The sequence below is a fragment of the Rhinoderma darwinii genome, chromosome 1, assembly GCF_050947455.1.
Source record: "Rhinoderma darwinii isolate aRhiDar2 chromosome 1, aRhiDar2.hap1, whole genome shotgun sequence".
In the NCBI taxonomy this organism is placed as follows: Eukaryota; Metazoa; Chordata; class Amphibia; order Anura; family Rhinodermatidae; genus Rhinoderma; species Rhinoderma darwinii.
The window spans coordinates 15,117,266-15,128,129 of NC_134687.1; the positions used below are offsets into that span (position 1 = coordinate 15,117,266).

The window sequence follows — 10,864 nt, forward strand, 5'->3', positions numbered from 1 at the left end:
TGAAAAACGTAACTAGTACGCTGTAAAGGGGCCCATGACCGTAATCTCTGGGGGGCCCACTTGAAGTCTATCTCTGAACTAAATATCAGACATTGTGCACGATTACTGGATGAGAAGAATTGCTTCTTACGTCTTGGGATGAGGACAGGTCAGATGAGTCACGTGCTCCGGAGCAGCTGCCGGTGGTTCCTCCTCCTGTGTCTTTATAAAGGCTGTGACTTCTATCAGCACCTTCCTTGAGATGACATCTACTCTGAGACAACAGTCTCTGCCCTTGACCTGCAGACAGAATTTTCTACATGATCTTCGCAGGTAAGAAGGTGGGGGATGGGATGCAAATATATTTAATTATTCATGAGAAGATATTTTGCATCATTAACGTTAAGAATATATATAATGTGCAGATGTTGTGTACAGAGGGGCAGGTTAAGACGTACGTGGCTCCTGAAAATGACTTTAAGACCCCTGTCTTTTCAAAAGGGGCGTGGCGGGGGCGTGGCTTGTCACTCTCAGCGATACAATGTATCAATTATGTAACAGAATTTTATTTGACAAAAATGGAGCAATCTAAATTGGGGCATATGGATGTAATTGTGGGGTGTCAGACATTTATGGCTGAATTCACGTCTGCGTTGGAAGGTATTTTTCCCGTCAAATTAATGACATCCCGCCACAATCCGAAATACCCCATTGTAAGTCATTGGGGTCTGCTAGGAGCCGGTGAAATTAGTTCTTGAGATTGATGTGGCAGAGCGTTGTGGCTTCCGGTGAACAGAGCCTAAGTAATTAAACAAAAAACACAGTAGCTTTGAGATTTCAATATTTATTTTCCTTGCTCTCTGGATGCAGCCAGCAGTGTAAAGAATGGGGGGTTTTGTAGCAGCAGTTTCGGTGTCTGTGAGATTGTATGCTGTTAGAGGAGAGGATATGAGGACACAAGGGGGGGGGGGGTGACATCTGGTTCACATCTAGAGCTGCATTCACAATTCTGCAACTTCAGAGCTGAAATCCTCCAGCATTTAATGCAAGGTCTGCACAAAGCTCTGGTGATTTGCATTCTCTTAATCTTTTATATAGGATGAAAAAGGGCTTGACTGGTTCCAAGAGAAATCTGAACGCAGCTCTGGATGTGAATAGAGTCTAATATGTTATGTACTCTTACGGCTTTTTACCAGATGATATAGAGCTTGGTATTCGGATGTGAAGCCCTTTTCACATTTTCAACATTTGGAATTAATTCTTTTTTTTTTCCTTTATCAGAGATCTCGGCTTTTATTCTATCGGTAGCCCAGACCGTGGTGAGGATGGAGGGGTTAATTTCAAGTTGTGCCAATGTACAGGTAAAGTAAATGAACCCCTGTCTGTCATTCTGGCTGCCGAGCTTTAGTGTGACAATATTACATATAAGGCACTTCACTATTATATTATTACACATCAGGAGACCATGAATGCTTGAAGTCCTAGGCCATGCCCCTTATTCTAGAAAACGTTGTAGAGTAGTGCCCCCTCACTTCCAGCAGAGCCCCCAAAAGTAGCCCATGTAGTGTTCCCCAACAATAATCCCAGTAATGTCTCATATCAACATGTCCCAACAGTAATTACAGCAGTTTCCTCCCTCTCTTCCCTGTATTAATAGCCGTACTCTCTACTCCCAGTAGTCACCAGTTCCCAGCAGTGCCTCCCTCTGCCATCATTAGTCCAAAGCAGTACCTCCCCCTCCCCTAGTATTTAAAGCCGTGTCTCCCAATACCCTGTATTCACAGCAGTGTTTCACCTTCTGTAGTAGTTATAGCAGGGTTTCACCTACCATTTTACCTAGTAGTCACGGCAGTGCCTCTCCCTTTCCCCTGTAGTCACATCACAGCAAGGCTTCCCCTGGTTCTGCAGTAGTTACAACTGTGCCTCCTCCTTCTCCAAGTAGTCACAGCCTCACAGCAGTCCCTCCCTCTTCCCCCAGTAGTCATAGCAGTGCATCCTCCGAACCCTAGTATTTAAAGCAGTGTCTCTCAATACCCCTCTATTCACACAGTGTTTTCCCCTTCTGTATTAGTTACAGCAGTTTTCCCCTACCACTTTACCCAGTAGTTACAGCAGTGACTCTCACTTTACTCCAGTAGTCACAACGTTCTCCTCCTTTTCCCCAGTAGTCAAAGCAGTTCCCCCTCTACCTCTTTTAAGTAGTCACAAAATTCCCCCACCATTTGCCTCAAAGACACAGCAATGCCTTCAGTCCCTTTTCCCCACTAGTCACAGCAGGGCTTCCCTTCTTCCCCCCAATAGTCACAGCAGTGCATAACTTCTTGCGGTTGTTTTGCACAGTCTCTCATGGTCTTGATACAATGTGAGGCCATGCGATATGGCTGTTGGCACCTGTACCATGTTCTTTCTGTCATTATGGAATATGCGTGAGTAAACTTTACTGGTGAGTAAATCTTCAGTAATCAAGCTTTGCACCATTTATTCCATTGAGTCCCAACTTGCGCACTTATCTTTTCATTTAATTTTTCTGGTGTGGCCAATAAGTAGAAATCTTACAACAAATGTATTATCCATTATGCCAGGAAGGCCTCGTTCACATCTGCGTTGGGGTCCCGTTCTGACGTTCCGGACCCTGAACGTCACAATTGGTTTTGCCGGAAGCAAAAACGACGGGTCCGGTGCAAAACAGAGACAAACGGAAACCATGGGCACTGGATCCGTCACCATTGAAATCAATGGTGATGGAAACGGAAACCTCTGGTTTCCGTTTGTGTCAGTTTGTGTCTGTTCAGGGTCCCGTCCTGACGGAAAGCTCAGACGGAACGTCAGAACGGGACCCCTACGCAGATGTGAACGAGGCCTTATATGCAACAAACAGAAGTAGCAGACGTGTATAGCGGCCGGACGTACACACAAATTTCTCTCCAGCCGAGTTGCAACATTTATATGTCCTGCGGAATTTTAGTAAATTCTCTCCACATGGCAATAAAAACGAAAAATATCACATAAACATCATTTTTGTATAACCCCCCCCCCCCCCCTGGATATTTTACTAGTGCTTTACCTATTGCCCGTAGCTTCAATCTTTCCAGTGCAAACTAGAATCTGATTGGCTGCAATTACCAATAGTTTCTGCTCCTAAAATTACATACATGAGCTATATTAGCTTTAACCCCTTCCCACCACAGCCATTTTTCAAATTTAAATTTTTTTCCTCCCCGCTTTCCAAAAACCATAACTTTTTTTTTTTCTGTCAATAGAGCGGTGTGAGGGCTTATTTTTTGCGGGAGGAGTTGTAGTTTCTATTGGTAGCATTTAAAGTACCATATAATGTACCGGGAAACTGAAACAAGTTATTTACGGGCTGAAATTGGAAAAAACTGCGATTCCTCAATAGTGTTTTGAGTTTCGTTTTACGGTTTTCATCGAGCGGTAAAAACGATAACTTAGCTTTATTCTGCGGCTCAATACAATTACGGTCATACCAAATTTCTATATATTTTTAAATTTTTTACTTCTTTTAAAGAAAAAAAACTTTTTGTTAAAAATTTAATTTAATTTGTGTCGCCACATTCTGAGAGCCAGAACTTTTTTATTTTTTCATCGATTGAGCGATGTGATGGCTAATTTTTTGCTGGACGAGCTGTAGTTTTTATCGGTATTATTATAAGATTTTGGTATTTCAAATGTTTTATTTTATACGGCGTTCACCGTGCGCATTAAATAACACCATATTTTAATAGTTCAGACTTTTACGGAAGCACTGATACCAATTTTGTTAACTTTTTTAATTTTTTCACAATACTTTAGAGGAAAAATGAGCAAAGGTTTATTTTTAACTTTACATTTACATTTTTTAAAAAATTATTTCACTTTTTTTTTTTCACACACTTTATTCAAAGGTTTAAATAGCCTTTAAGCCACGTGTAGGGCCTGAGGGGGCGGAACATGACACAGGGATTCAGAGAACAGGAAAAAAAGAATCCCTTGTCATGCTCCGCCTCCGTAGGCCCTCAACTAGACATAACAGAGAGTATCCGTTTTGTCTGGAGTGTTCCTTTAAATATTTGCATTTACAATCAAATAATAATGAAGTATTGCGTACATGGCCACCTTCAAATGGTTTTCCCATAATCAATATTTATCACCTATCCACAGGATAGGTGATAAATATCTAAATGATGGGGGTCCGACAACTGGGACCACCACTGATTACGAGAACGGACCTACCTTGCTGTTCCTAAGAGCCCCATAGGAATGAAGCGGTAGTGCGCATGCTCGACCACCGCTCCATTCAATTCTATGGAGTCCCATACAAATGAATGGAGCGGTGGTCAGGCATACGCACTACCGCTCCATTCCTATGGGGCTCCCAGGGATGGCAAGGTAAGCCCGTTGTCGTGACCGGTGGGGGTCCCAGCAGTCAGACCCCCACCGATCAGATATTTATCACCTATCCTGTGGTTAGGTCGGCCTTATTCCCTTCCAAGGCAACATTTTTTAGGTTACCCTTTAACCCCTTCGTGATATTTGACGCATGGCTACATCATAGCCGGGTAGGGGAAGTATGGAGCGGGCCCACTCCATACAATACGGGTGTCGGCTGTATGTTACAGCCGACACTTCACAGTAATGAGTGGGATCGGGCTCGAGCCTGAACCCACTCGTTTAACCCATTAAATTCTGCGATCATTTAGATCGTTAGCTTAATAGAAGCCTGTCAGAAGGACAATATACGGCAATACATTAGTATTGCCGTATATAGTGCAAGCGATCCAACGATCGGTTCAAGTCCCCTAGGAGGACTAGTAATAATCAGTGAAATAAAGGTTTTTTATGTGCAAAAAAACCATATTAAAAGTAAAAAAAAAAAAAACTTTTCCCATTTTGCCCCTAAAGCATTGTAAATAAATAAATAAATATATAAATAAACATAATTGGTATCGCCGCATCTGTAGAAGTCTGAACTATTACAATATATCATTATTTAACCCGCACGGTGAACGCCGTAAAAAAATGTTTTATTAAAACGCCAGAATCTCTGTTTTTTGGTCACCTTATCTCCCACAAAAAATGGAATAAAAGGTGATCAAAATGTTGCATGTACCGCAGAATGGTAGCATTAAAAACGTCAGCTTATCCCGCAAAAAATAAGCCCTCCTACCACTCAATCGACGGAAAAATAAAAAGTTACGGCTCTCGGAATTTGGGGACGGAAAATTAAAAAAAATGTTCACGGTTGTTTCCTGGTAAAAGTAGTAGAATATTGGAAACACGATATAGATTTGGTATCACCGTAATCGTATCGACCCACAGAATAAATATAACATGTCGTTTTAATTGCACGGTGAATTACGTAAAAACGAAGCGCAAAAAAACAATGGGGGATTCGCTGTTTTTTTTATTTTCTACCCACAAATTTTTTTTTCCCCATTTCCTAGTACATTATATGGCACAATAAATGGTGCTACAAAAAACTACAACTCGTCCCGCAAAAATCAAGCCCTCATAGGACTATATCGAGGGAAAAATTGAAAAGTTATGGCTTTTGGAATGTGGGGAGGAAGAAACGAAAATGAAAATCTGAAAAATGGCTGCGGCGGGAAGGAGTTAAGACACGAGAGGGGTCTTCTATAGGTGAGGACTATACGTATTTGTCCCTTATGTGAACGGATAGGACCCGCCGTCGCTTATCCCTATTCAAGCTTCACTCCTCTCATCATCATCTTCGGATTACGCGTTTCGCTCAGTCCCAGCGCGGACTTCTCTCCCTGCCCTATTTAATTAATGAAACCTGCAATAAGGGGAGATTTGACTTCCCCACCCAAATACAATGGGAATAATTGATGCACATTCAGATCTTATTATCAGGTTTATTGGCTTTGAATAAAACATCTTGGGTTCTATTTACTGAAATCATTTAGAACACAGAAAACATTGTATCATTATTATTATTATTTACTGAGTATGTCGACGTGGAAAGGTAAAATACGCTGCCCCCGGAGCATGCCCCCATACATTGCGCTCCGGCCACGTCCAGTCTATGAGTTCACCAGGAACAGCAGAATATCTCATGGATATCATAAGGTCCTATTAAAGGGCACCTGTCACCAAGACCTTTAAGAAGACCCAAGGTCTCCGGCACGGGACCAGGTACTGATACATGTGATGCCGTTTGTAATATGGCACCCACAAAAATATAAGGACCCATCCTGTACCTCTTTATGTTCCATTGGATGCCGTGTTACAAACATATTCTCCCCTAGGATTTAGAAAGGAGTACGGGATCGTACCAGGCACCATATGGAGCACATGGAGGGATTTCTGCATATAGGACCTCCAACGGATTATAGGGAGAGAACACAGGGCTCCAGGGCCTCCATTACCTTGGGGATCTAGGGCACCTCCACGTCTAGGCTGGTTCTTCATATCTTCCTAATTTTCAGATCCCAACCGGTTTAGGAGTTTATTGGCCAGTCATTAATATTGTAGGCACCTTCTTTCCATCTAGACCGGCGCCATGCAATGATGTCATATCGCCTGCCTGCGTGGAGCTGGGCCACGGCTGGAATAGGCCCGTGGCCTGCACTGCTGGATTCTCATGTGGGAACAGGCACATGTAAGGTAGTAATGGCTATTTTTGGGGGGTCCTATAGACTTTCGTGGTGAGGGCCACGGATATGCACAGCAACTCTTTCTAAATGCGGGTGAGATAGAGGGTCTGGTGATCCCAGGTTGGGGCCTCCATGATTTATTGCCCAGGTGCCTCCACCAACTTAAGTCCACCGGGACGACCGTCCAGCTATACAGAACAGGTACAGGTGCCCTGTGAATCACATTGTACATTGGGGCCGGGCTTCCTCTTCTTATTAGATCCTGGACCTACCCGAAGATCCTCCAGTGATCCAATCCAAACCATAAGTGATGTTTTACTACATGTCTCCCCATGCTGCAAGAGGATCTTATCCACCTGGCTCCTATGTGTCATGGCACGTGGGGAGATACTGTATGAGGCGTCACAGGCACATGGGGAGATACTGTATGAGGCGTCACAGGCACATGGGGAGATACTGTATGAGGCAGGGGCGGACATACCGCATGTGCAGCCGGTGCAGCTGCACAAGGGCCCCGCGTGGGAAGGGGGCCCGTTCAGTGGCGTAACTACCACAGTAGCAGCCGTAGCAGCTGCTACGGGGCCCGCGGCATGGGGGGGCCCGTGTCGCCCTGACAGGCACATTACATTTTATGTACCAGGCCTGGCGGCACGGGCCCCCTCATGCCTAGTAGCATCACAACACTAGGCATGAGGGGAGGGAGGGGGCGGGGGCCCGGTGATAGCCGCCACACTGCACTACCAATCGGGAGGGAGGGGGCGGGTGCCCGGGCCCGGTGATAGCCGCTACACTGCACTGCCAATCTGGCACAGATGAATAGGACAGGACGGCGATGCTGGTGGTAGGAGGAGCGCTCAGGCAGGGGAGAGGACAGGGGGCGGTGCGACGTAAGACTTCGGGCGGCTGGACAGTACAGTCAGGACTGCCGGAGAACTCATAGGATGAGCGGAGGACAGACACAGGACGAGTGGAGGACGTGCAGACTGCAGAGGACAGGTAGATGAAGTTAAAAAGTTCATGTCAGAAGGGAGAAGTTTTTATGTAGAAAAATCTGCCTCATAATTCCTTCCGGAATTTTGAGGCATATTTTGACCTGCCGGTAGAACACTTCCCGCGTTTTTCATTGCGTTTTTTTGTGGCGTTTTTCGGCCATCGGGCCGTGGGCAGGGAAACGCAGCAAAAAACGCATTTTCTGCCTGCCATTGTTGTCAATGGGAAGTCAGAGACAGAAACGCCCGAAGAAAGGGCATTGCGCTTCTTTTTCCCGCATGCGGTTTTTACTGCTCGCAGGAAAAATTTCATGGATTTCAATGGGAGGCACTTTCTGACGTTTTTCGCGAAAAAAACCTCAGTGTGAACTCCCCCTAACACAGGGGCGTAACTACTGCTATAGCAGCCGTAGCGGCTGCTACGGGGCCGCGGCATGAGGGGGCCCGCGTCACCTGCCGGCACGGGCCCCCACCTTGGCCGGAATCTCCGCTAGCTGCCGCTATGGCTGCTACAGCGCGATGCCACGGAACACTACGGCAGAGCAGGGAGTATCTCCCCGCTCTGCCATTAAACATAAGACATGTATCCCCTATCCACAGGATAGGGGATACGTGTGTGATCGCTGGCATTGATAGGGAGAACGGGGGACCGAAAGTCCCCTGAAGTTCTCCATCACAAACCTCGGACTTCCGGGGTCTGTGTCGGCAGCTCCGTAGAAATGAATGGAGCGCCGGTCACACTTGAGCTGCGCAGACACCGGAAGTCAGAGGTGAGTGATGGAGAACTTCGGGGGACTTTCGGTCCCCCGCTCTCCCTATCAATGCCAGCGATCACACATGTATCCCCTATCCTGTGGATAGGGGATACATGTCTTTTGTCTTTTCACACTGTAGGTCGCATTTTTTTGAGTGATTGGGGGTGTATGGCGTTCCCTACAGGGGGGGGGCTGTATAGCGTTCCCTACAGGGGGGGGCTGTAAGGCGTTCCCTACAGGGGGGGCTGTATAGCGTTCCCTACAGGGGGGGCTGTATAGCGTTCCCTACAGGGGGGTCTGTATGGCGTTCCCTAAAGGGGGGTCTGTATGGCGTTCCCTACAGGGGGGGGCTGTATGACTTTCCCTACAGACCCCCCCTGTAGGGAACGCCATACAGAACCCCTGTAGATAACGCCATACAGACCCCACTGTAGATAACGCCATAAAGTCCCCCCTGTAGATAACACCATACAGCCCCCTGTAGATAACGCCATACAGCCCCCCTGTAGATAACGCCATACAGCCCCCCTGTAGATAACGCCATACAGCCCCCTCTGTAGATAGCGCCATACAGTCCCCCCTGTAGATAGCGCCATACAGTCCCCCCTGTAGATAGCGCCATACAGTCCCCCCTGTAGATAGCGCCATACAGTCCCCCCTGTAGATAGCGCCATACAGTCCCCCCTGTAGATAGCGCCATACAGACCCCCCTGTAGATAGCGCCATACAGACCCCCCTGTAGATAGCGCCATACAGACCCCTCTGTAGATAGCGCCATACAGTCCCCCCTGTAGATAGCGCCATACAGTCCCCCTGTAGATAGCGCCATACAGACCCCCCTGTAGATAGCGCCATACAGTCCCCCCTGTAGATAGCGCCATACAGTCCCCCCTGTAGATAGCGCCATACAGACCCCCCTGTAGATAGCGCCATACAGACCCCTCTGTAGATAGCGCCATACAGTCCCCCCTGTAGATAGCGCCATACAGACCCCCCTGTAGATAGCGCCATACAGACCCCCCTGTAGATAGCGCCATACAGTCCCCCCTGTAGATAGCGCCATACAGTCCCCCCTGTAGATAGCGCCATACAGTCCCCCCTGTAGATAGCGCCATACAGTCCCCCCTGTAGATAGCGCCATACAGTCCCCCCTGTAGATAGCGCCATACAGTCCCCCCTGTAGATAGCGCCATACAGACCCCCCTGTAGATAGCGCCATACAGACCCCTCTGTAGATAGCGCCATACAGTCCCCCCTGTAGATAACGCCATACAGCCCCCTCTGTTGATAGCGCCATACAGTCCCCCCTGTAGATAACGCCATACAGCCCCCTCTGTAGATATCTTGAGATTCAGTCCTGCTTGATAGGTAACAGTGCAGTAAGCTAAGCATGATAAGATCATCTAAATTATTGCATCTCAGTTGCATGAGTGCTTTGTGTTATATTCAATGATTCAATTTAACCTAAGTCTCTAAATGTGGGCAAAGAAAATAAAAAAACTATACTCACCTCCTCCCTCGCCTCCGTTCACCCGCCGCAGCCCCCATCCTCCTGTCTCGGTCTGTGTTACAAGTGTACAAGGCTGCACTGGTGACGCGCTGCCGATGGCACGTGACCGCTGCTGCCAATAACTCCTCATTGGTGTGCTGCTGAGGACAGTAGTTCCACAGCAAATCGCTGTTGAGGGCATTGATTGGCTGCAGCGGTCATGTGCCATCGACCGCGCGTCACCACAGCAGCTTTGTAAACACAGAAAGGGATAGGGGCTGCGGAGGGGGAACGGAGGCGCCGGAGGAGGTGAGTATAGGTTTTTCATTTTCTTTGCCCACATTTAGGGACTTAGTTTAGATAAGAATTTAACCCGGAAAAAAATGTGTTACTTGTGTTCTAAACTGGTAATAAAATGTACAATATAAATCTTCCTTCATAATTTTTATTAGTAAGGTTTATTTTTATATGCATATATATGTTTAGGTAACTTTGTCGGTATTGGGGGGGGGGCGGGGGGGGCCCTGGCACATTATCTGCACAGGGGCCTTTTGCAGTCTGTGTCCGCCACTGGTATGAGGCGTCACAGTTACATGGGGAGATACTGTATGAGGCGTCACAGGCACATGGGGAGATACTGTATGAGGCGTCACAGGCACATGGGGAGATACTGTATGAGGCGTCACAGGCACATGGGGAGATACTGTATGAGGCGTCACAGTTACATGGGGAGATACTGTATGAGGCGTCACAGTTACATGGGGAGATACTGTATGAGGCGTCACAGGCACATGGGGAGATACTGTATGAGGCGTCACAGGCACATGGGGAGATACTGTATGAGGCGTCACAGGCACATGGGGAGATACTGTATGAGGCGTCACAGTTACGTGGGGAGATACTGTATGAGGCGTCACAGGCACATGGGGAGATACTGTATGAGGCGTCACAGGCACATGGGGAGATACTGTATGAGGCGTCACAGGCACATGGGGAGATACTGTATGAGGCGTCACAGGCACATGGGGAGATACTGTA

General features: G+C 47.1%; 1 long non-coding RNA gene across 1 annotated transcript in view; it reads left to right on the plus strand.

The window, feature by feature from the left end:
• Window positions 1-242: 242 nt before the first annotated feature.
• LOC142716135 (uncharacterized) overlaps window positions 243-10,864 on the plus strand; it is a 43,991-nt gene continuing 33,369 nt past the window's right edge. The window contains exons 1-2 of the long non-coding RNA XR_012871451.1: window positions 243-312; window positions 1,261-1,340. This is a non-coding gene — a long non-coding RNA (uncharacterized LOC142716135). The remainder of the gene's footprint in view (window positions 313-1,260; window positions 1,341-10,864) is intronic.